The sequence below is a fragment of the Amblyomma maculatum genome, chromosome 8 (assembly GCF_055883805.1).
Source record: "Amblyomma maculatum isolate TAMU_Amacu chromosome 8, ASM5588380v1, whole genome shotgun sequence".
NCBI lineage: Eukaryota > Metazoa > Arthropoda > Arachnida > Ixodida > Ixodidae > Amblyomma > Amblyomma maculatum.
Genome location: NC_139351.1, coordinates 48322846 through 48345254, shown reverse-complemented (window position 1 = coordinate 48345254; position 22409 = coordinate 48322846). Strand labels below are relative to the sequence as shown.

General features: G+C 49.1%; 1 protein-coding gene across 1 annotated transcript in view; it reads left to right on the top strand.

Moving 5' to 3' along the window:
• Positions 1-22409, top strand: part of Pur-alpha (Purine-rich binding protein-alpha) — a 213630-nt gene that overhangs the window by 42572 nt on the left and 148649 nt on the right. The gene's annotated exons all lie outside the window — the stretch shown is intronic.

Below are 22409 nucleotides of genomic sequence, written 5' to 3'. Positions count from 1 at the left end.
GCACCGTAAGATCTGGCAAGAATTTGAGGGCGTCGGGGCGACGGCAGAGGCCCCTGATTTTTCTGCAGTTGTCTGCGCATGTGATACTGAGGAGCCGTCTCTTGCAAAAAGCGTGTCTCCGCTTGCAGTTGTAGCGGAGCGATGGCAGCCGCTGGTTATAGACAGTGGCGCCATCTGATGAACAGCGCGCAAAAATAGATGAGCGCTCGCGCCTGCATTCACTTCAGCGCGCGCCTTGCAGTGTGCGTCCTCGAGGGACGCAGATTAGCGTGATAAATGTGACGACAGAGCTGCAAAATTAATCCTCGCTGCCACTTTTCGGCTGCTAGGTTACCAAATTCCCCTTCTAAGCCTTCGAAAGAAGATAGTACAATTTATGACTCTAAATTTTTATCAGTCATGAAAGCTCCTTTGCAGCTGACAACACGTTAGATTCTGCGGAAGCACTCGCCTGAGACTGCGATGATAATATTTAAATAAATGCAACAACGGAGTCGCTCTATTCTCCGGCGTCCGAAGTGCTAAGGTCCCCACCGCGGTGGCTAACTGGTTAGAGCGTTCCACTGCCGATGCCAAATTCGTGGGTTCAAATCCCGGAAGCGGCGACCGCTTTTCGATGGAGGCGAAAATCAAGGTGTCCGTGCGCTGTACGATGCCAGTGCATGTTAAATAGCACCAGGTGGTCGCAATTCCCGGAGCCCTCCACTACGGCGTCTCTCGTAGTTGACTCGCTTTGGGTCGTTAAACCACATAAACCAACGAAACTAATTAGCTAGACACTAATCTATCAATAGCACACCTTTAAAGTCCTACACTGCTCAAGCCGTGATTTTGCTTGCTGATGGTGGACCACCCTTGCCTTCCTCGCGGTCGGCGATGAGTGATTTTGTTACATGCACTAGTGATGTCTGGTTGGAAGTAGAGAACCTGCGTTTCACCCATCGTATAATAAATATTTCTGTAAAATAATCAGCAAATGCACTTCGAATATATGCTGATTTTGTTTTGACACTGTATCTCGTTGGCGTTTTTGTTCAGGGCTCAACAACCTTTGGATCCAACTGGATGACACATGGCTGGAACATATATCATTATGAAAACACAGTGAACTGTTTCCTAGGATGTCATCAACGTCTCTGCTATCTTTCTTGTTGCCATGATCACCCGTAACCATGACAACAAAAATTTAACAAGCTTCTTGGGAGGTTGACGTGGACTATCGAGCACCACGAGGTTCGTCATCGATCACCTCACTGCAGCGTTTGGAATTGGAAGTCCTATTTTGTAGGGAAAGCTACACTGCGCTAGGTTTTGATTGGCCGAGGTGCCCCGGCTGATACCGGGGCACCTCGGCCGTCGACCACCGCGGCGACCGCCGCCCCCGTTTTGCCACTTGCCGCATCCACGTACGCAACAGACTTGCTGTCCATCGAATCAAAGCGTCTGATTAGTGCTTCTACTCTCTTCTCCTTCCTCTCTGTGTTGAATATAGGATGCATGTTACGAGGAAGGGGAGGGGGGGGGGGGGGTGATCAGAACTATACTCGAAATGGTAGGCCTGCAGACAGATAGGGGACTACGTGAAAAATCAAGTATCCCACAGGACTACGCTAGGTTTTCAAGCCGTCGGCGTGGCACCGTGCCACGTGACCGTTGCTTAGCAACTGTCACGTGTTATACACCGAGAGCTGGGGCAAGAGTTGGAGGAGGAAAAAAGAAAAAGAAGGAAAAGAAGAGGAAGAAGAAAAGGAAGACAGATAACTCGGTAGTTGGTATATAGGCGAACGGCAACAGCGAGTTGCTAGGATAGAAGGTTCGTTCGGACGTTGTGACGGCGGCACATTAAATCCAGGTGCCCGCAAATGAATTCTCTGCAACACTCACAGCTTTCGCTCTATCACTAGGTTCAAGCCATGCTTAAACCCCCACACTTTTTTTTTAACGGTTGAACAAGGCGGGCAATCCATCACAAATGCTGGCAGCATATCTTCATGGATCTCTTTGAAATACATTTTTCTTTTTGTTGGTAGATGATCACAAGCTTCTGTGCAATTCTCTTCATTCTTGAAATTTGTGTGGCTTCTATTCAGTATCCCATAAAACAATTAAAAATAACTCTTAGGCCTATCGTCTTCAAGTTACGTTAATTAAGAGATAATAAATGTCGAGTATCATAACGAAGATAAAGCTTTAGTCCGGAAGTTAACTATCTCTGTTTTGGTCTTCTTTTCTCTACGTCTATGCTTTGAGTGCGCAGAGCCGTTGCGCACGTGGTGTTGTCGATCGCTTGGGACCGTCACGTTGTCCGTGGCACCCTGGAAAAAAAAAAAGAAAAAAAAAAGGGGGGTACGTGTAACCGGCGCGCTGGTTGGTTCTCCGATGTCTTCGCATGCCTTATTTGTTCGGCGGTCTTGTGATCCCTGGCTATTCTCTGCGGCTTGAGCAAGAGGGATAAAAATGAAAGAAGAAAGCTGACGTCGTTGTCCTCGCCAATAGAGGTACCCGCATAGCTCATCGCGTTTCGAAAGGCGCGCACGTACAGAGTGAGGCCTCGCGTAGCCCTCATCCTAGGGTGCAGTCCCATTGGCTGGCGCGCTTTTTGTTGTGGCAGAAGTAATCACTGGGTTGCGTATGCTAGTAAAAATAAAGCCAAACCTGCGTGAATGTGTTAGTGCCACTCTGTGTTCAGATACCAAGTCTGCGGTGAAGCTGCGCCCGCATCCATGGCCGCACTCAGATTTCCTCCGCGACTAAAATATGGTTCGATTTTAAATATTTTTTTTTTATTACTGGCACAAAAGGTGAACCACCGGACAAAATTGAGAGCGGAGAATTTTTGATGCCTTCCACTTTTTTTCTTTTGCTGATGCGATTGGTTAGCGGAGTCATGCAACGTTATGCAAGACCTGTTAATTGTTGCTGACTGCGTGCGTTATTCTTCCTTGTGTGTGTGTGGGGGGTGGGGGGGGGGAGGCGCTGTATCGCACTACAGTTAAGTGGTTTACGCTTATGTGGGCTGGTCAGCATTTCAAGCACGGGTTGCAATAGAAGATTCACCATGAACGGTTGTGGGTCGAACGGGTGGCAAGAGTTCCCAGTTGGTAGTGTCGATGTCGGTATTGCTTTAGAATAAGGAACGCGGTTGTCCGAAATTTTCAAGTAATTACTAATGTCACATGGAAGAACATGTGGTAGTGGCAAGGGTGACCAGGTAGACATATGCAACGAGCCATAAAAATAATGTTTTAGTGAGGAGCTGCAGTACAAAGCGGAGCGTGGTATAGTTACTTTAATTTCGTCCAACGAAGCTGTGGTCACAGCGATAATGTACTCCTAACAGGAATAAGCCCATAATGGAGTAAAAAGGGAGTATCATGTTCTCTAGCTCACTCCCTTGCAGGCCCACGACATCCTTTGCAAGCTCTAGGGTAGATGTTCATCGCTAAAAATACTAAGTGTTTAATTATTGCCGATAACGGAAGCTGATTTTCACTTCAAAACATGCAGATGTTCAGCAGTTACCGAGACTTTAACTCAGGTTTTTAATGTCTTCTAGTTGATAACCTCAATACGCCCAGCACAGCCGAACTGTGTGAAATTAACATGATTTGAGTAGGGAATATTCCTCTGTTCAGTATAGCATTCCATGCTCATAGTGGTGAAAACCTACTTCAGAAATTGGAGATAATTCCGTGCCCCTACAAATATAGAGTGCGGTAGAGGACATGCCACCCCCTTTTTACTCTCTTTGGACTTATTCTTGTTTAGAGGGTGGTTCTTACACAGCGATTGTTGATTGTGTGAAACGTGGAGGCTAACCAAGAGAGTTCTACTTAAGTTGAAGACAACCCAGAGGGCTATGGAACGAAAAATTGTAGGGGTAGCATTAAGAGATAGAAAGCGTGCAGAGTGGGTCAGAGAAATAACTCAAGTTACCGACATTCTAGTGGAAATTAAGAAGAAGAAATGGACATGGGCAGGACATGTAGTGCGAAGAGAGGATAACCGATGGTTGCTGAGGGTAACAAACTGGATTCCAAGGGAAGGAAAGCGTAGCAGGGGGCTGCAGAAAGTTAGGTGGGCGGATGAGGTTAAGCAGTTCGCAGGGGTCAAGTGGATGCAGCTAGCACAGAACCGGGTTAAGTGGAGAAATATGGGAGAGGCCTTCGCCCTGCAGTGGGTTATAGTCAGGCTGATGATGATGATGATGATGATGATGATGATGATGATATTGATTGTGTTGTGCCGCCCTATACTCGTGAAGAACTCGCCTTGACGCTTGGCTCGGTAAGACGTGGTTGGAGTCCGGAGCGGCTCAGGTTATATGCATGGGAGGGGGTCAGATGGCAGAGAGTCGCGAACCGTACTTGGGGTCGCGAGGCACCACAGTTTGGCCACCCCTGCATACGGTAATAAAACGAACTTTATGAGCGTCCCTTTCAGTTGCCAGACTTGCATAGAAGCCGGTAGACATTAGAAATTCCTGTCAGCAAACTTTGGGTAGAAAGAAGCTTCGGCTATAAGACTTTGGGTGAAAATTTGAAAGCTTCACGTCGATACCTGAAGAGTGCGCACTCCTGACTCAACAAAATGGCGTCCTATACCGACCGAGTTATGATTGTCAGTAGCTTCCAAGCGTGTGCGGTGACACTGCGGTGACACTGCAGGTTCGAGGCCCCATCTTACCGTTTGCAAGGCGCATGCACCGCGTCGCTTAACAGCAGGTACAGGTAAGGACGGGTCATATTGCTACAGTAATGAACGAAAATAAAATTGATGTTTTTTACTTAGAAAAAAAAAAGCAGAAGATATTCTAAACATTAACTGTGATTTTGCTATTTCTGGTTATATTTTTTGTGCAAAAAGCCACCTTCCCCTGCTAGAAGTCGTTGAGGCCGTAACTCGCCAGTTCCAGTTCGTCTTTAATGTTTGCCCTTCCAAACATACGCGCTTCCCGCGGCGTTCATTTCTCGTGCGTTCCGAGCTATTAACTTGCGGTAACGATTTCATGTGGCGTGTCCCGCGGGAAGATTTACCACTGCACATATATATTTTTTAGCCATTTTGCTGGACTAAAGTTGCCGCGACTGTTCAAAGATCAGTTGTCGGCGGCCAGAACTCTAGGATGCAACGCCGTCAGCTTCCAGTGCTTCTCAGCGCACTCGTTGACAGATTCGTGGGAGATTTGATTCTTCTAACTTCACCGGGTCAAGCCTAATCGACAAGCTTAGTAGTTAAAAAAGGCACTATACGCGCGACCGTAGAATACTGTCCGCTCTCTGGTACCGAAATTTACGAATATTTTTTTTTTCCCCGATACCAAGGTTTAAGGTGGGAAGGACTATCTATGTAACGTCATATATGTCACGTGCTAGAGTACTGGCAGTACCTGCGCATTTTTAAAAAGAATCGGGTTCCCCGGATGATATTGGCAAATTAATACGCCGTGGATATGTGACGAAAGGAAGATATAGATTTTATCAAGAGAATCGAAATTCTTGTCATGGGGAAATGATAGGATTCGTTGCATATATTGCCCTTAACAGACCTTATATAGACGTCGTTATCAACTTCCCACGTTAAACCATGGATGCGGGAACATTACGCTACTGGCCCGATTGTCTTCTCGTGGAGTTGGTCGCCTTGACCGAATTCGAGGTTTATCAGGGGTTTGGTGGAACGGCTATGCTTCTGTAGGCACGCTGGAGTGTGGGCTTTGGATAGGCGTTTAGGGAGAACGGGGACCAGAAGCACTATTCTACGCGTTTGAGAAATTGGCAGGACTCACCTTATGGAGTGAGCTGTTACGTTGGGGCTTAAGAGAACAAGAAAAACAAAAAAATTCCTGTGTCTCTTTCCGCATAACACGAGGTGGCAGTTCAAGTCTCGTCGCCTGAACTGCCACCTCGTCGGTGTCTAGCTGGGCAGCTTTTCGATGGAGGCGAAAAGCAAGGCGCCCGTGTGCTGTGCGATGTCAGTGCACGTTAAAGAACCCCAGGTGGTCGAAATTTCCGGAGTCCTCCACTACGGCGTCTCTCATAGCCTGAGTTGCTTTGGGACGTTAAACTCCACCAACCAACCAACCAACCAACCAACCAACCAACCAACCAACCAACCAACCAACCAACCAACCAACCAACCAACCAACCAACCAACCAACCAACCAACCAACCAACCAACCAACCAACCAACCAACCAACCAACCAACCAACCAACCAACCAACCAACCAACCAACCAACCAACCAACCAACCAACCAACCAACCAACCAACCAACCAACCAACCAACCAACCAACCAACCAACCAACCAACCAACCAACCAACCAACCAACCAACCAACCAACCAACCAACCAACCAACCAACCAACCAACCAACCAACCAACCAACCAACCAACCAACCAACCAACCAACCAACCAACCAACCAACCAACCAACCAACCAACCAACCAACCAACCAACCAACCAACCAACCAACCAACCAACCAACCAACCAACCAACCAACCAACCAACCAACCAACCAACCAACCAACCAACCAACCAACCAACCAACCAACCAACCAACCAACCAACCAACCAACCAACCAACCAACCAACCAACCAACCAACCAACCAACCAACCAACCAACCAACCAACCAACCAACCAACCAACCAACCAACCAACCAACCAACCAACCAACCAACCAACCAACCAACCAACCAACCAACCAACCAACCAACCAACCAACCAACCAACCAACCAACCAACCAACCAACCAACCAACCAACCAACCAACCAACCAACCAACCAACCAACCAACCAACCAACCAACCAACCAACCAACCAACCAACCAACCAACCAACCAACCAACCAACCAACCAACCAACCAACCAACCAACCAACCAACCAACCAACCAACCAACCAACCAACCAACCAACCAACCAACCAACCAACCAACCAACCAACCAACCAACCAACCAACCAACCAACCAACCAACCAACCAACCAACCAACCAACCAACCAACCAACCAACCAACCAACCAACCAACCAACCAACCAACCAACCAACCAACCAACCAACCAACCAACCAACCAACCAACCAACCAACCAACCAACCAACCAACCAACCAACCAACCAACCAACCAACCAACCAACCAACCAACCAACCAACCAACCAACCAACCAACCAACCAACCAACCAACCAACCAACCAACCAACCAACCAACCAACCAACCAACCAACCAACCAACCAACCAACCAACCAACCAACCAACCAACCAACCAACCAACCAACCAACCAACCAACCAACCAACCAACCAACCAACCAACCAACCAACCAACCAACCAACCAACCAACCAACCAACCAACCAACCAACCAACCAACCAACCAACCAACCAACCAACCAACCAACCAACCAACCAACCAACCAACCAACCAACCAACCAACCAACCAACCAACCAACCAACCAACCAACCAACCAACCAACCAACCAACCAACCAACCAACCAACCAACCAACCAACCAACCAACCAACCAACCAACCAACCAACCAACCAACCAACCAACCAACCAACCAACCAACCAACCAACCAACCAACCAACCAACCAACCAACCAACCAACCAACCAACCAACCAACCAACCAACCAACCAACCAACCAACCAACCAACCAACCAACCAACCAACCAACCAACCAACCAACCAACCAACCAACCAACCAACCAACCAACCAACCAACCAACCAACCAACCAACCAACCAACCAACCAACCAACCAACCAACCAACCAACCAACCAACCAACCAACCAACCAACCAACCAACCAACCAACCAACCAACCAACCAACCAACCAACCAACCAACCAACCAACCAACCAACCAACCAACCAACCAACCAACCAACCAACCAACCAACCAACCAACCAACCAACCAACCAACCAACCAACCAACCAACCAACCAACCAACCAACCAACCAACCAACCAACCAACCAACCAACCAACCAACCAACCAACCAACCAACCAACCAACCAACCAACCAACCAACCAACCAACCAACCAACCAACCAACCAACCAACCAACCAACCAACCAACCAACCAACCAACCAACCAACCAACCAACCAACCAACCAACCAACCAACCAACCAACCAACCAACCAACCAACCAACCAACCAACCAACCAACCAACCAACCAACCAACCAACCAACCAACCAACCAACCAACCAACCAACCAACCAACCAACCAACCAACCAACCAACCAACCAACCAACCAACCAACCAACCAACCAACCAACCAACCAACCAACCAACCAACCAACCAACCAACTGTTGCGTAAAAAGTGCGGACTTGGATAGCTAATTGTAAAAAGCCACCTTTTTTATTTATTGATGCCTCATTTTGTTATAGGAATGTATCGTGTCCGATACTTACGTTCACGGTGTGCAGAAAGCAGTTCTTCAATAAATTTGCGGCGGAAATTAAATCTGGTGATAGGTAGCGATTGCTTTTGCGTGGAAACTGACATTGTCTTCCAACGAGCTCATTCGGGAAAGTTCTATATCGCGGCATAAAAAACAAAAACAACTTCACTAAAGAAACTGAAACAGATATTTCTGGTCACTAACGCATGTGCAGTGGCACAGCGGCTGCCTCTTATTGCATATGATTGGTTTAATGCGTGCACGTGAGAATGCCTAGCCGGTGCGTGTAGCGGAACGTTGCGGCAAACAAACCAAGCAGGCAGATAAAGTGGGCGTGGCGTACACGTCCATTGGCAACTACTTCCCATCTTACTGGGAATGGCCGCTAGCTGCCGGCGTGATTGCGCATCGGGTTGAAACGCTCCTGCCGCCATCTTGGTGCTGCTGCTGCTGCTCGCTAGAGTTGCGTCCTGCGTCACTCTTGCCACTTAACTGCACTGCCTCGACCCTCGGAAAGCTGGCGGGGACTTGCCCCTTTACCAAGAATGGCGGTGCCATGCATCCGCCCGCGCTTCGCTGGTTGTGGCATTTTTGTTTTACTAATCCCACGGTTAGTAAGAGAGTGAGGCGAGCTTGCGCGAGGGAAGTGGGAGGAAGGAAAGGGGCAGTGAATTCTACTCCTTTGATACCAGCCTTGCAGATCCTTCGCAATATATATGCAGTGTTGGCGGAAGCACTCCGACCCAAACCTGTGCTCCCCACGCGGTGTTCACGGGAACGCGTTCAGGAACGCTGTATCACACCGCCGCCAAGCCTCGTCCCTGTCTGAGTGGTGGCTCTGACTTGTCCGCTCGGCGAGGGAAGCTTGTGGGCAGATCTCTCTTTCCATTTGCTTTCAACGTCTGCATGTTCGCGTAATGAGAGCGAAGGAGTGGACATGACGAAGGAGTCGCTCTTGTCGCCGTGAATAAAATGATCGGCGCTGTCTGTGAGAATGCCGACGAGGAGGCACTATTGCATTGCTCGCAAGGCGGGCGGTCTTCTTCGGTTGCATTCGTCACGGCTTCTGAGCGCTGCACACAACTCGTTTAGGCCGAGACGGAGCGCACGGATTCGTCGTCCGGAGTTTTTTTTTTTTTTTTTTTTTTTTTTTCTCCGCCCCGCCCCACACCCTAGCCGGTCGCGTCACCCCGGCTGCGTTCCGTTCGTGCCTTCTTCTCGTTGCGGGAAAGGATGTGGCGGGAAGAAAGAGTTACGTTGAGCTGCATGGAGTGAGGTTCGTCTTGCTTTGGTTTCATTATAGTTTGTCTGCTGCCGGTTTGAGAAAAAAAGGAGAGAGAGAGAGAAGGAGAAGAAGCGGCGGGCGTGTGGTTTCTTGTGCCCACGCCGCCGCCGCGCCGCGCCGGTCGGAGGAGAGTGCGTTCTTGAAGCTGACTTTGCTCGCTGGTTGGTTTGGGCCCATCTCGGAACAAGTCCGGTTTGGTTATCAAGCGGCCGCTGACTCTGGGAGCGACGCCGAGATTCGCCCGTCTTTTACACCGTTTACTTTTTCGAGGATTTCGCACGGTTGCCTTTTTTTCCATTATGTTTCATTCCCTTTTCGGCGCCGGAGAACATATCTGTGAGGCCCGCGTGTGTGCCAGCAACAGAGCATTCTGTGCTGCGGTTGAATTCCCGCGTGAGAAATGCCAAATATTTTAGAGCTCTTTTTTTTTTTTCTTTTTCTGTCAGCGTGTACGGAATTTATAGCGGCGTAGCGCGCCTTTCTCTGGGCGTACTAAGCGACTGGCTTCGAGTTTGGCCTGACTTGTGGCGTGATCTGTGGCACTATAGACCTTAATTGCATCAGAACTGACGGCATGTTCGCGGATTCGTGCAAACACACGCTATCGGATGGCTTTCTAGTGAAATATCACGTTCGGGGATTGTAGCAATGCTTTTGAGCTCTTTATTGGTCTCCATTTCCTCTTTTTTTATTTAGCTTGGATTAGCTTCATTCGCTACCGGCGCGAGCTAGCATTGACCCCCGAAGCGCGTCGCCAGGCTATATGCGTTATGAGCGCTTGCTCGCTGCCATGAAAAAGAAAATGTCGAAATTAGCACTGTTAAGCCGATTATTAGGCCAGAGCACGGGCTCTTTTTCGTCTTATTTGTTTCAACTCGGTGCACCTGTTGTTTTTTTGCACGATACAAACTTTCCGTGGCTACGGGCCTGATGTGCTGCGGTTTCAGCTGTACATAAGGCGCCGTCGTGAAGCCGCCATCTTGGCGGAGGTTTAACTATGGACTCCGAGATAAGCTCCGGTGCAACGGCGTGCTTGATCACGGAGGCCACGGGTTTAGCCCAACTCGTGGCGCCATCTGGGGGCTGCCCTGTCAAATGGTGGATTTCTCACCCTATACTTTAACCATGTTATAACAAGCAAAAACACCCGCTGCTGTAACAACGGTTAAGATTCTCGGCTACGGAACCCGATTGGTTCGAATTCGCTGCGATTGTGTTTCAGTCATAGGCTCACCTGCGCGAGAACACGTGGTTGTGACCTCACTAAATGGCTTAGCCAATCGTAACGACGGCACATACAAGATCCGACAAGATTCTTGGTCGGTTTGGTGAGCGGTATGAGTGCTTCCGCACTGAAAGACTTATAGATAAGTATACGCTAGCAGGACTCATTCGTTCTGTGATAAGGCGAGGATGAATGAGATAACTGAGAGACGAGGGCTCTTTGTGCGGGTAGGGGGACGGGACAGCTCCATGACGGTGCGGAGTTGAAGGATTTTACACTAGCCGGATGGGTACTTGTGCGACATTAGAGAGTTTTAGAATAGGGGGCCCCAAGCTTTGGGGCCCCCAAGGAGGTTGGGGCGTCGAAATGCGCATGCGCAGAACGTAAGGCGCGCTTGGGGTCTTGGGTTAACGCTTGGGGCGGCCCCTATTTTTCCAAAATAGCGTTCGCCCCAAGCCGCCGTTGGGTCGCTTGGGTTACGGCAACATGGCGGCGTTCGGCCAAGCGGCGGCCGCTCGCCTCGGCACACATTCGTCGTCACCGCTCCATGGTGTCACGCGTTCATGGAAAACGAAAGGCCAACTAAGCTTATGCTATGTCTCATGATGCCCGCACCACCAAATTTTAGCAATAAAACGCCCTACATTTTAAGATTGCTTCCGGATTTACCGAGCTGTTAGGCTTAGCGAGTTCGCCTCCTTTGGTTGCCATGGGGACCAGACTGCGGAAAGCGCGGAAGGTTCAAATGCGGTTCCCAGGTCTCGGCCTGGATTGACAATTGGCCGATTTCGTCTTGTCTGACGAAAACGGTTTATATAACCGGTAGTCTTAAGATAGTTTTTGCACAATAATAGTACTTTTTGATGAATATTATAACGTTGTTTGCTTTTATATATTAAAATGCTTTTTCCTTGGCTACCGTCATGGCGCTGCAATCGACGAACGCAAGCCCGGCTCCGCTGCGTCGGGAAAACCCCTATTCTAAAACTCGCCGCTCGGCTAGCACGTTGCGCTGCCGCGCGCTATTTCCTTGGGGGCCCCAAGCCTTGAGTCCCCCTATTCTAAAACTCCCTATTATTCCGGCGTGGCGGTCCTGCATGAGCGCGAGGGCTGCACAGGCCGCTGCGAACACATTTTCTCAAACACATGAGCTACTAGGATAGTAGATACTCTTAGCATAACGTAGACTAACCGGTATACCGGAAGTCCTCTTGCGCATGCGCAGTGCCCCATGTACGTGGGGCCATTGCGCATGCGCAGGGCTTCCGGTGCGCGCTTGGGTTGTGTTTCTCTCTCCGTGTTGTCCTCGTTGCGCTGCTGTTCATGGGTATCATGTACGAACTAGCCCCACAAGCTGTTATTCTGAGCTGGTATAAGTTTGCGCTATATAGCGCTTCTCCGCAGTGCTAAAGCAACGTACACGTCATAGTCATGTCTCTGTTCCTTCTTCGTACAGGCGTATCTGGTAGAGAAGGGGTTCTCAAACTTTTTTTGATTCAAGGAACTCCAATAGCCATCAATACGTGCCGATGACCACCCCCCCCCCCCCACACACACACGCACACACATTTTTATTACGATCAGGCAATGCTGATGTTGCTTGTATGGATCTGCCCCACCTGTCCTCATTTTCTTCTTTCGTTTGGCTCAGTTCACTGAGCGTTTAGTTTTTGTTGTTTGTGGCAATGCGCTTTTATTCGGTGCCCATACCTCACTTTGTAATGCTCACATTTCTAAATACAAAACAAGAACGCAGAAAACTAGTTATAAGAGTCCAATGGGAGCTCGCGAAACCTTTGCAGCTCACGGAACCCCTGAGTTCCGGGGAACCCAGTTTGAGAAACCGTGGTTTATCTCGAAGCAAGCTGAGATCGCAGCCGGGTGGCCTGGAACATTCGGTTTCATTTGATAGCTTGCAGGGGCGCGTGCATGTACGGGCGAAACGAGAGCAGTATAAGATACGTACTCGCGGGTGTGTCCGTTTATGGCATCTCCCTTGGCTGATTAGGGCCGGTTTAGGATGGGTGGGGCATTTAGGTATGGAGAGAGAACAACCCTGATCTGAGACCGAGCGCTCGTTTGCGACAATCTGTTCTCGTGTGCAAAGGATGACTAGATCACGTGTGACGAAGTGTATATATAGGCCCGTGGTGCGCGCCATATAAGGAGCCATGGAATTTATCTCCGTCGGATGTCCTGAGATTACTTTTCCTGGCTTGTCCTTGGCAAAATGCCGTTGATGCGAAAGCATACATGATGCTGTATGAATGGGTGGATAGCTTGTCGGGACTTCCAGCAGATGGCGCCTGGCTGCTTTCTTAGGAGAACGGAAGTGGAAAATGCAGATCAGGAAGAAAGCTTTCTTTGATAATTCAAGAAGTGTCCTACTTTTTGAAGCTAGATCAGGGTGTCTTAGAACACGCAGCTACAAAAAGAAATTTACCAATGAAGATGACGCATGTGCTGTATGTGGTAACTCCAGTGAAACAATTTACCATATTATACTCGAATGTAATGGTATCCATCCGGAAGTTGATGCAGGCGCAGTCACTGTTCCTTGGTTTGGTTTGGCAAAACTTTATTTCCCAGAGTAGGGGTCCTGGAGGACACTCGGCTAGGCGCCAGGTGTAGAGGGCAGCTCCCACGTCGGAACAGAGAGCCCAAACCTCTCCGCCGCCGCGCGGGCCTCCTGGACAGCCCGAAGCTGATCATGTAGTGAAGCACTTTTTAAAACTTTGTCCCAACGTTCCTTGTTCTTGGCGTAGGGGTCGCTCGATGCACAACCACACAGCATATGATTTAAGTCTACACGGTCACTGCACCGTTCACACACATGTTGTCCGTCGTAGTCTGGGTCGATGTGCTTCATGCGCCAGGGGTTGGGGTATGAGTTCGTTTGGAGCAAGCGTAACGTGACTGATTGGCTGCGGGTTAATTTCTTATCCGGGAGGGGAAATGCTCGTCTGCCTAGATAAAAGTGCTTAGTGAGCTCGTTGTACGTGAATAATTGATCTCTGTACTCGATATGCGGAGTAACAGGGGAAACCGGAGGGACGCGGTCGATGAGTCCTCGCGCCGCCTCGTGTGCGATCTCATTGAGATTCTGCAGGCCGCCCCCTAAGCTGCCCATGTGTGCCGGGAACCATACGATGGAGTGATCGGTGATGTTACTTCCGCCTAAGATCCGTAGCGTCGTCTTGTCTATCCCGCCCTTGGCGAAAGCTCGAGTGGCTGCTCTAGAGTCGCTGTATACAGTTGTGAAGTCCGAGTCTTTTAAAGCTAGTGCTATCGCTGCTTCCTGAATCTCTGGAGTTTAGAGGCACCATATGGCCAGGTGAATAAACCGGCGGTGGAAACTGGCAAAAAATGACTGGAAGATTGGTGGCGTAAAAGCAGAGAAGTGACATAAGTACTGGAGTATTTTTAGCGATTTCTCGGGAGCGGCCCTTAGGGCGGCTTGTGTATGTTTTCAAGTTGCTAATCGGAAGCTCAACTGCGATAAACTAGAAAAAAAAAAAGGGCAAGATGATAGTGAGAGCGGTTGTAGGTGTGGAAATGCTCTCTTTCGTTCGCTCCGCAGCGGCTGCAGTTTTGCTTTTCTTCGCCCCGTAGCGCGTGTCAGGCATCCGTAATAGTTCTCAGCCAGCATGAGGATAATATATCGGCGATATGTATGCATTCGCCTCAAGATCACGGGTCAGCACAGCCGACTTCGAAACCGGCTCTGCACTTTTGGGAAAATAAGCAGGCAGCATGTTTTGAATGTTTGGCGCTCCTCGGTGGTAACGTTCGGCGCGTCTTCCTCATTGTGCGAGAGTAATAGTAGTAATAGTTTCCGGCACGTGCTGTATGCGGCCCACTCCACTGCGAAAAAGGGCGCGCAGTGTTTTTGTGTGATAGTTTTTTTTTTTCTATTGCCAGAAGTACGTGCCGTGTATGTTCGGCAACGTGTCACAGAGAGAGAGAAAAAAAAAAGGAACCTCGCAAATTATTTGCCTATTTCCTGCGTGTGCACAAACTGTCCTTTCTTGCAGAACCGACAGAATATCTTCAGCCGGCCAGCTGAGTTGAAAGTTTGCTTCGGTCACTGAATAGTTTGGCTTGGTTTGCCCCAAACAGACTCTGGCTGTGAGAGACGCCGTAGTGAAGGACTCCGGAAATTTCGACTACCTGGTGTTCTTTAACGTGCACTGACATCGCACATCACACGGACGCCTTGCTCGTCGCCTCCATCGAATCCATCCCGCATCCTTGAGCACAGTTATCGAGTGCCTGTGCCACCGAGGGACGGTCGCGTAATTACATTGGTATTTCAAGTAATTAGGTTCAATTGATCTTTCATAATTTCTGGTGCAACAACGCATTTCGTGAGGTGCCTGCGTTCTTAGTACTATTTTGTAGGACTCTGCTGTTGGCTGTTTGGCGGATGCCAGTGTAACTATATTGCATTTTTCGTTATGCTTTCTTACGTGATTATAAGCGATTGTTTTATTTTCCCTTGTTGCATCGCTGATCGTGTATTAAATCATATCAGGGATGAGTTTATTGTCATCGTACAACATTTAGGTAGACCGGTGAAAACAGTAAAGTGCAGGGATACCAGCGTAACACCTATGCACTGAACATTGCGAACACTATGCAGAAGAGGGCGTTAAAAACGTAGAGTCCCCGCAGGTCCAAGGGCGAAATGGGTTCGGACTGGATTTCTTCGGCAAGGTTCAGTTTGGTTGTGTTTTTTTTTTTTTTTTTCTTTTGTCCTCACCGACTTCGCAGGTTTGGCGCTATTTATTGCTCCGCCACACAATCGGGCGAGAGAATAATGAACATGGTGCTGACCGAGCGTCGTTCACGATCGCCCTCACGATCACCCTCACGATCACGATCGCCCTCGAGTGGCTGCGTGAGAAAGTGCGCTGTAGAAAAGCGTAAAATAATAAAAAAAATAGGAGGCTAAAATATGCGAATACGTAGCGAAATCGGTATTGCGCACAAGCCTTTTGTTGTTCTGTCTTGCCTATAGCGTTGTTCAAGTGGCTGAAATCAGACGAGAATTTGTCGCCAATTTATGTCCTTCTTTTATCGATTGGCTGCGCGACTGCGGCGTCACATTGCGGGGCTTACCGTTGCATTGGTGTCCTTTTGGTATGCAGTTGTGCAAAGCAACGGTTTGCTGTGTGAAGCAACAGGTTGATATATAATACGGTTGGTTGGCTTGAGGGGTTTAACGTCCCAAAGCGACTGAGTCTATGAGAGACACCGTAGTGGAGGACTCCGGAAATTTCGACCACCTGGGGTTCTTTAACGTGCACTGACATCGCACAGCGCACGGGCGTCTTGCTTTTCGCCTCTATCGAAAAGCGGCCGCCGAGGCCGGGATTCGATCCCGCGTCCATGGGCACAGTAGTCGAGCGCCGTAACCACTGCGCCACCCTGCAGCTGCCCCACGAGCAAGGTAAGATTTGAGCGGAGTATAGCAGCCTCCAGGCTGGTGTGTTCAACTAAAACACCGAGAGTGAGAATGAGAAGGAGGAGAGTGAGAAGGAGCGTAGTCTGTGGCACTTACCGTGACGCATGCAGTGAAAGCCATGCCCATGGGCAACGAGTCGGGTCATTATACAACAGAGTGCCGGTAAGTGATAATTGCCGTGCTCCGTTTTCGTGGGGTAAAGCAGATCACGTGACCACCCGAGCCCCACCGTGGTGGTGCGGTGGATCGGGCGCTTGACATACTGTACCCACGGATGCGGGATCGAATTCTGGCCTCGGCGGCCGCTTTTCGATGCAGGCGAAAAAGCAAGGCGCCCGTGTGCTGTGCGATGTCAGTGCACGTCAAAGAACCCCAGATGGTCGAAATCTGCGGAGCCCTCCATACGGCGTCTCCATAGCCTGAGTTGCTTTGGGACGTTAAACCCCACAAACCAAACAAAACCAAACCACACAATTGTCTGCGCAGAAACAAACTAATTTGTTTCTGCGCAGTTGTCGGCGCAGAAACAAACTAATTTCACCCCGCCGGGGTGGCGCAGTGGTTGCGGCGCTCGACTACTGTTCTCAAGGACGCGGGATCGAATCCCGGCCTCTGCGGCCGCTTTTCGATGGAGGCGAAAAGCAAGGCGCCCGTGTGCTGTGCGATGTCAGTGCACGTTAGAGAACCCCATTAGGACGTTAAAGCTCACAAACCAAACCTAACAAATTAATTTCGAACGAATACTCTGGAGTGTTAGTTAACCATGCAACCGGTTGAGCGTTAACCTTCCGCGATGTCACAGTTATCGACAGCGCTGCTTCACGTGGTGGGTGCTGTTGAGGTTCCGTATGTGCTCTGCATAGCCGCGCTCAGTGGAACATACGCCGATGAGGAATGCATTTATTGGTGCGTCTTAAGCACAAGCGGAGCACGCCTCGGCTGGCGCAACATCTCCGTTTCTAGCCGATCCGGGACGCTGTGCTGCGCTTCGCGCAGCTCCGGTCATTAGCGAGAACGCTCTCCTCTCCCCGCTCCCCTGCATAATGACCGATGATTAATGACTGCCAACCCGGAGGAAACGTGATGCATCGCCCCGAGCATCAAAGTCATCTTAGAGCTGGCCCGGTGCGATTCTCCGTGTTGCTACCTTGGCGTCGCTCGCTGTCTATACCTGGCGACCTCCTCCCGTAATGGTGGCAGTGCGCTCCGTTCGGAGCTTATATTGCTCCCACGAATTGCGTGCACCGCCTCCCGTGAGGGTATCGCCAGCCAAGGGATGCGTGTGGCGGCGCTCCTGTAAGCGCGCGCGACAAAACATTATGCCCATTGCTGTACGCAATGATATGATCGGTTGGGGCCGGTTCGACCGCAGTAGTTGCCTCAGATTGGGCGCGTGGCTCGGGTCACTGTGGGGGCCGACAAAGCCTGCAGCGGCCTCGCTGTTCGCGTCGCTCCAAAATGGCATTTCGGTCGCCTCCGTATTCCTTTAACGCTGCTCGCAATTTGAGCGAGACGTAGTGGCGAAAACGCGGATGAGTCGTGGGGATCGCTGGGGGTAGCTGCTGCTGTGCGCAGTCGCTTTTTGTTCCTGTGCATTGTTTCGTTCTTGTAGGAAAATTTTCCCCGAGGTTCGGCCCTTCACCTCGTGTTTATCAGGTTGATAGTAAAAGAGCGATTACGGGTCGTTACGCCGGGTCCTCCCCTTTCTATGCTGACGTTCTTGGAGTATTGCTTGCTTCTTCGTGCGTGACGTAATGGTGAGCGAAGAGACGCTTAATGCCAGCTCATGGGATTTTTTTTTAATCTTTCGAGCTGAATACAAGAACATTCGTAAAAACCTGCAGGGCCAATAGCCGAAGCTATAGTAGAGGCCCAGTGTCCACACTGTTATTAAGGCGAAAAGCCTTACCTGGCTATGTTTGCTAAGACGTGTCCGCAAAACGTGAGCGCAAAAAGTGCGAGCAAAATATGGAAGTAAAATGTGACGTGTGATATGACGTCACACATTAAGATGAGACTGTTAGTCGTGAATGTGAATGTAATACAGTGGCAAGTGGTTATAAATGCCAGTCACGCATATAGTCGTGTCATGTGAGTCATTATAATTTAGTCGTTATCGTTTTCGATGGAGGCAAAAAGCAAAGGCGCCCGTGTGCTGTGCGATGTCAGTGCACTTTAAAGAACCCGAGGTGGTCGAGCCTAACAAGATACTTTGTTGGGCGAGTTGGCACTTATTCATTATTACTATAAACAGCGTGAACACGAAGACAAAGGACAAGATAAAAGAAAGCCACAGTACAAGCGCTTGTACTGTGGCTTTCTTTTATCTTGTCCTTTGTCTTCGTGTTCGCGCTGTTTATAGTAATAACGGTCGAGCCTAAGTCGCTTTGGGACGTTAAACCCCAAACCAACCAACCAAACCAGCCTGATCACTTCTCATGAGATCCAATCGTGCCTGACTTGAGGTCCATGACTTGTGCATATCAAAGCCATGACCATGACTAGTGTCTATCAGCACTCTCAAAAGTGCTGTGTCATTACGCTCTTAAGAGCTGCTGAACAGGAGCCAACGCGCATGTTTTCGCATTTCTCCAATGTAGATCTCTTCAGTGCTCTCGAAGTTTTTGTAGCAACATAATATACAGAAGCCTCGATTGTACTACATGATGAGCAATGGTGATCAACATTCAAGGATTTGTGATGACATCGCTTGCGAGCGCGTACTTTTGTGGGCGTCATGCGGTGGCTGTGTCTATAATATTCGAGGGCCACGTTTGTAGCTCGAGAAGTTATTCGCGGACCCATCCATGGTCACCAATCCGTTTCTACATACAGACTTCAGACATCATGCATAGCCCATGCTGCGCGGCAAACTCCGTTGAGATCCGAGTACGAGCGATGTGTGAAGGAAAGCTGGCTTTTTGGTGACACCCCGGTCGCGTTGCGATAGAAAAATGGTTCGGTTTCGTTTTTAAGATATAACTTTCCAAAGCAACTTTGGTTATGATGAACGGCGTAGTGGAGGGCACCGGTTAATTTCAACCGCATGTGTGTCCAGCATGCACTGACATCGCACAGTGTGCGCGCGCCTTGTGTTATCGGCCCCGCCGTCGCGGTGCAGTGGTTAGGGCGCTCGACTGCTGTGCCCAAGGATGCGGGATGGAATCTCGGCCGCGGCGGCCGCTTTTGTGTGCTGTGCGATGTCAGTTTACGTCAAAGAACCCCAGGTGGTCGAAATTTCCGAAGCTGTCTACTACGGCGTTGCTCATATAGCCTGAGTCGCTTAGGGACGCAAAGCCCGGCCCATACCAAATCAAATCACGCTTTCTGTTTCGCCTGCATCGAAATGCTCTCGTCGCTGCCGGCTTCGAACCCGGGTCGCTAGATCAGTGCAAAAACAAAAACAAAAAACAACAAAAAAGAAATTCGGATTAGCTGTTTGGTTTGGTTTGGTAAAACTTTATTTCCCACAGTAGGGTCCTGGAGGACACTCGTCTAGGCGCCAGGTGTAGAGGGCAGCTCCCACGTCGACACTTCTCGGTGAACATCTGAACCGGGCCCTTATAGGGTAGTGATAAATGGGGAGGGAGTGCGCAGTGGAGGGCCGTATGGGACAGTTTTGATCACCATGCATTCTGTAATGCACACTAGCGGTATATATGGGGAACCTAGAACTTTTTAAAGCGAAAGCCTTTAATGGCTCATGCTGTCGTGGACAAAATGTCCCGCTTTTGCGGCGGCTCTGATTGGCCGAGGCGGGATGACGTCATAGAGGTCTCGACCAATCACAGAGCACCATTACAGTATGCGCGAATGCGTGCCTTATATGACCATATGTCAATAAATGACTAATTACTTATTTAGGTACTAATTTATGACTATATTTAATTAATTAATCACCTACCTACTTCATGCCTAATGATTTGATTGATTGATTGATTAATTACTAATCAGTACCGTTGCGTAGCAGAATGCGGCACTCAGGCTTTCGCCTTTCACTACTGTAGTCGCTGAGGTCCCTCGTAAGTTTTTTGCATTTCGAATCCCTCGAAACGCGACACTCGCGTCTTCTGGCTCAGCGGTCGAGAAAGGAGTAAAAAAATGCAGTGATGAAAAAAAAAAAAAAGAAACGTTCAAATGGAGGGCCGTTGATTGTATATTGCTCGGGGTGCGCGGAAGACGGGCGTCCTTTGCATTTCGCTTTCTCCGAAACGTCGCGGCAGCTGACGCGAATTTCGTCCGTTATCTTTATGGTTGTTGCTATTGTGGCTGTAGGAAGAAGGAAAAGAAAATGCACGGGCCTGCTACTGGCTCTGTAGCTGATCCACCTCAGCTGCCTCGTGCAGACAGAAGAGAAAATAGAGAAGAAAGAAAAGGTAGAGGGAAAGAAAGACGCGCGCCGCAACAACGGCCGTAGTCCACCACCGAAACGGTGGCGGGTGCAATGACGGCCTACAACAGATAAAACTTCGGTAGCAGGCTGGTCCCGTGACCTATCTGTCCCAGCCCCATCAGGGTCCTCAAAAATATCTTTACGGTCGTCGAGCGAGCACATCGTATAAAGACGAAAGGCCAAGTTTCATTCCACCATCGATGTCCGGCTGGTTTTCGTAGTTGATTGTAAAGCGAGTTTAGAGTGCAGATGCAGATGCCATAGCGATGACACAGAACCCACAACGGTCAGTCGCTGAGCGTTGGATTAGGTACTTGGAAACGACGTACTTTGCATCGACTGTATAAATTTAACGGCTCGATTCTGTTATCGGGAGATTGTTAAGCGCAGTTATTATACAAGCAGCTGAAAGGATAACTAAGGTTTTTAAAGACACTCAGTCAAACCAACTAAGACCTGTTCAGAGTTGACTGTGCCAATCAGCAGTATTTTTTCGTTTGCTCTAGTTAATTACTAAATACTATAGTTAGCTGAATTTTTCTTTATTGGCTTGCGGAAGAAAGTCTCAATGCAAAAGTGCTAGGTCGCCACGAAAAATGGCTGGCTGTATTGTCTCTACCACGTCACGATTTGTGTAGCTTTTATGCATGTATTGCTTTTATGCACTCGTCCAGAGCCTGCACACAAAGCTCGGAGAGCGCTGCCGGGGAAAGCAGATTTTCTTATCTCAGAGTCCCGAGACGAGGCACAGATAACAAAATCCGCTTTTCCCTACCGCAGACAAATGCAAATAATTGTGCGTTCTACTGGGAGCACCGTATACACACAGATATTCGATACGTAGTGCGTATCAGAAATGATTGCCATGAAGGCGAAGTGATATTAAACCAGGGGCCGTATTCCGAGTTTGCATCGTTATTGAAAGTGTGGCTATATATATCTCCCCGACACCAAGTCATCTGATTGGTAGAAAAACCGGAACCGGAAAAAGCAATGACATTCGGTCCCGGCGTTTCAACCAATCATGATGACTCGGGGCCGGGAAGATAACACTTTCAATAACGACGCAAACTCGGAGTACGGCCTCAGAAGTCACATGCACTGAGGGGCGACCAAACTAGAAATTTGCTAAATGAGGGTCAGTATGTTTCAAATACCTCTAGATTTTTTTTTTTTTCTCAAAACGATTTATAGAGAGGCTACGTTCCGTTCCGCTTCACATGCTAAGCACATTCAGTGTGGCCGACACCAGATGCTCCAAACTCTCTTTACCGTAGTTTGTACGGATTCTCGCATCCCATTTCTTTATTTTGCGGATGACTCAGACACTGTTTCTTGCAAGAGCCATGTCTGTAAAGTCAACTCATGTCGTAGGTATCGGGCTAGGTGTGCAGCTGTCTCGACTATAACCACACTGAAAGGTGCGCACAACGGCCATTACTTGCACCTGGCTACTTTTCTCCCCTTAAAATGGTTCAAGAGGGGAAAACTGCACTACAATATAAGAAGAGGAAACAGCTATACAGCATGTCCCTTGCAATTAAACAGCAGCAGCGTCCATCATTCTCACTTTGGATGGATATAGCGGTCCGGCGGTAACCTCGAATCGTACAACATGGGCAGG